This window comes from Tasmannia lanceolata, unplaced genomic scaffold, assembly GCF_043159265.1.
Source record: "Tasmannia lanceolata isolate RefF3 unplaced genomic scaffold, GAP_Taslan_0.1 ptg000020l, whole genome shotgun sequence".
Classification (NCBI taxonomy): Eukaryota; Viridiplantae; Streptophyta; class Magnoliopsida; order Canellales; family Winteraceae; genus Tasmannia; species Tasmannia lanceolata.
Window position 1 is genome coordinate 9,259,449 of NW_027518697.1, and position 4,104 is coordinate 9,263,552.

The 4,104-nt window shown below is 40.8% G+C and overlaps 1 pseudogene; it reads right to left on the reverse strand.

Annotated features, from left to right (window-relative positions):
- Positions 1–267: 267 nt before the first annotated feature.
- On the reverse strand, positions 268–2,838 carry LOC143853744 (LEAF RUST 10 DISEASE-RESISTANCE LOCUS RECEPTOR-LIKE PROTEIN KINASE-like 1.1 pseudogene; annotated as a pseudogene).
- Positions 2,839–4,104: the final 1,266 nt, after the last annotated feature.

Consider the following 4,104-nt stretch of genomic DNA (forward strand, 5'->3'; position numbering starts at 1 on the left):
TTGAGCATTGCTCCCATTTTCTTCTTCTTCTCTTGGATATGATCTTGTATTCTAATTTCTCTTCTTCTTCTCACCTAAGCACCCGCATTAGAACCATTATCGAAAGAAGAGAGTGTAGATATCATTTCCCTTTTGAGAAGGCAGAGGAAAACAATGTGGCAAAGCTGAGTTTTGAAGAACTCTTAAACCAAAAATGAACACTTGCAAACTTGGGTGGCAAAAGGGAGGTTTTCTACTTCAATTTTGATTTCTCTCTGCACAAGTGAATCATAGAAACCATATTAATTAAAATTAAAACCAAAATAATAAAAACAATCACCCCCCCACAAATTTGCACACCAGTATTCGCTATAGAAACTCCATTAGTATTTACATTACCCTCAATTTCAAAGCTATTGCTTTGTTAATCTCTCATGATCCCCTGAAACCTCAAAAAACAGTAAAGATAGAGCATACCATAAGCATTATCTTGGAGCATCTTATGGATTAATATACTCATTACAAGCAACAACTCATTTAGAAAGAATTCTTGAGAGAGAAACAGAGGGGGAGAGGATTAACAGTTATCATTACCCACGAGTGTTAGGTGTTATAGACCTGCTGACCCATGCATCCATCACAGTATCCGGCGACGACGGAGTTTTCATAATCAGTCCGACAGCATCGGATGTAACATCGACCTCCTCTACCTTCTTCGTCGGGTACTCATCACTCACAATCCCTCTCAACACCTCCAAAACCTCCTCCATGGAAGGCCTCACCTCCCTGTCCTCTTGCAAACACCTAAAAGCTAACTCTGCCACCCAAGTAATCATCCTTCTTACCCCATAATCCGATTCGAACCAAAGACCCAGGTCCACCAACTCATGCAAGGCATGATTGTGGATCTTGTTGATTGCCATGTAAGCCAAATTGATCTCGTCCCGATGCCTAGAGATATCCACGCCCGGCTTGGACGATATACACTCGACAAGGACCACTCCAAAGCTATAAACATCGCTCTTGTCCTTAAGTTGGTAGCACTTGTGATAGTCAGGATCCATATAGCCAGGTGTTCATTGTGGTGCAGTAGATACATGTGAGACATCCAGGGGTAACAGACGAGACAGGCCAAAATCTGCAACTTTGACATGGGAATTGTTGTCTAGAAGAATGTTGTTGGCTTTAACATCACGGTGTATAATTGGAGGCTCGATGACATTGAGGTATGCAAGTGCACCAGCAGTTTCTATGGCAATGCTCATTCGGGTAGGCCACGTGAGAGGCCCAGTTTGTGCGTGGACGGCATGGAGATGATTTGCCACGGTGCCGTTGGGGACAAATTCATCGACAAGGAGAAGCTCACGACTATGGCGGGAGGTGCACCCATATAGAGAGACAAGGTTTTGGTGGTGTAGGCTGGAGAGGATCTCAACTTCGTTCATGAATTGTTTGACACGCTTGTAGTTGTTCTCGTATAGGCGCCTGACTGCAACAGAGCGCCCATCATGTAGCTTGCCTGTATAAAAATCAAACTCTTAGATAAATGACAAATTGAACAATGTAAATTTAAAGAAAAATAATTGTTGTGTTATTTAAGGTCTTGCTTGCTGACCCATTTGGGTATCTTGTATTTTTAATCTCAATCAATAATGGAAGTGCTTGGCACGTAAATCTCATATTCGTCTAATTTCTTTGTTTTCTTTGTGCTTCAATCTTCATAGATTTAGACAGTTTTCACAACAAAATGAATTGATAGATGGATATTTCTACATTACAGAAGCAGAAGAAACAGACCAAAGGAAGATAAACTGAATTCACAAACAGATGAGATTGACATACCATAGTAAACGGTACGAAATCCCCCATGTCCGAGTTCTTTAGAGTGATCGAAATTATTGGTGCCTTCTTCAAGTTCCTCATAGGTGAAGACAGGTGTGGAAGAAGTTGCTGTCACACTTTGTTACGAACCTCGATTGGTTCGTAACGGATTTGATCTTCTCAGAGGGAAGATTAGCCTCTTGACCCACTTCGAGGGAAGGGTCGTCCTCCTTTGTGCACAAGACACACACTTTCTCAAATAAGTTTCTTCATTGATTCAAGAAATGAAACGTACAGATTATTTATAGAATACCCACAATCTAGATAACCCTTATTTCAAAAGAGTCCTACCCAAACCAAACAACTAACAAAGCAATCTCTGAAACAATAAAATCAAAACTAATTTATTCCAATCCACGTGGGACCCAGAAAGCACGTAACATTCATCCCCCCTTGAATTCAACATTGTCCTCAAGGTTGGAGATTAATCACTGGTTAATCGGTGAGAAATTAGATCTTGCGCAGCTTCCGAAAGTCTTTTTGCTTCTCCCTCTTTTTCTTCTTCTCTTCGTCTTGCGATTAATCAACATTTTGTATGAAGTCATCATGGGTTGAGGTAGCCCTCTTTTCAAACCGATCTCATCGCGCCGTTCATTGAAATTCCTCCTTTGAGTTTTTTTGGAATGATGGGGATGTTGACGCACATATGGCCGTGGATGAGGATCTTTTCAATTGGGTTGGACGGATTGAGAGGAAGAGGAATGGTAAACTCCTCGGCGATGACCTTTCTTTTGTGCCTTCTTCTCCTTTTCTTCTATCTGTTTTCTTTCTCTTCTTTTCTCCACTTTTTCTGTTTCTTCTTTTCTTTTTCATCACACAAGCCTTCTCGTCAATCCTCTCATTGAACTCTTCATTCAACTTCTTCAAACATGGGGGCTCTTCTATCTCCACGCCAAGCCAGAGTGCCAAATTGTTGAACTTGGCATTCATGGAAGCTAGGTGCCTTTTGATTTCTCTTATCGTCTCATCCTGATCCATTGCTCCTTCGATTTTCTTCTCCACTACCCAGATCATGCTGCTTTGATACCAATTGTTACGAACCTAGATACGTTCCTAACGGATTTGATCTTCTCAGAGGGAAGATCAGCCTCTTGACCCACTTCGAGGGAAGGGTCGTCCTCCTTTGTGCACAAGACACACACTTTCTCAAATAAGTTTCTTCATTGATTCAAGAAATGAAACGTACAAATTATTTATAGAAAACCCCTAATCTAGATAACCCTTATTTCAAAAGAGTCCTACCCAAACCAAACAACTAAGAAAGCAATCTCTAAAAGAAAATCAAAACTAATTTATTCCAATCCACGTGGGACCCAGAAAGCACGTAACACACTTCTCGAGGTCTTGTTTGGAAGAGGGGTCTAATGATTTGCTACGAGAAAGGATGGCTGGTGAATTGAAACGGAGACGTTTCCAACGACACCTAGAAAGAATGAAGGTGATAATGCATACTAGGAGGGCCCCAATTCCTGACATTACACCTGAAAGAGGAGGGATGATTCTTAGAACCAATGTTTAATAGATGTATTTGTCAGCCCTTTTTTTGAAAGAAGCTTCAGGTGTGAAGCACATTTTCATAGATATAATAAAGAACAGAATCATGATCTTTCAATTAGTGAAAAATGAAGCAACTGATCAGAAGTAACAATTATTTTATATGGGCAGTAAAATACCTATAATGGTCTTGTTGCTGGCCTTCTTTAGCCTCAGTGTAACTGCAAAATAATATTATGAAGAAGATTAGTGGAAAATCCAATCATGAAAGAAATGTGGACCTCCTAAAACAAAAGAACATATCCCATTAAAAAATCAATAAAATTAATTGAACCATGCAAAAATCCTGTCAAAACTTCCCGTCCAACCCTTTTATGTTATAATGATTATACATAAACATATGCTCTTAGAAACTGATGACGCCCAAAATCTAACTGCACGTACTAGCCTAGTAGAACCTGTAGTCCTGCACCTACAGAAAAAGCGTCAGCGGGCCCGGAGTTGTGGATCTGAATGGCCACTTCAACACTCAAGTCAAAGATAGACAATCACAGACAATGGACGATAGATGGGGGAGGGCCAAGACAAGTTACCAGACCACAGAAGGAGAATTGATTTCCAATCGCCCTTGCTTGAGTGTGTAGACCCCTATTTATAGGGGTGGAGGTCCACGATCTTGAAGATATCAATCAAGCCTTTGATTTAGCCCACGTGGGGCGTGATGGATGGAGGATAAGATCGCAGAGATAT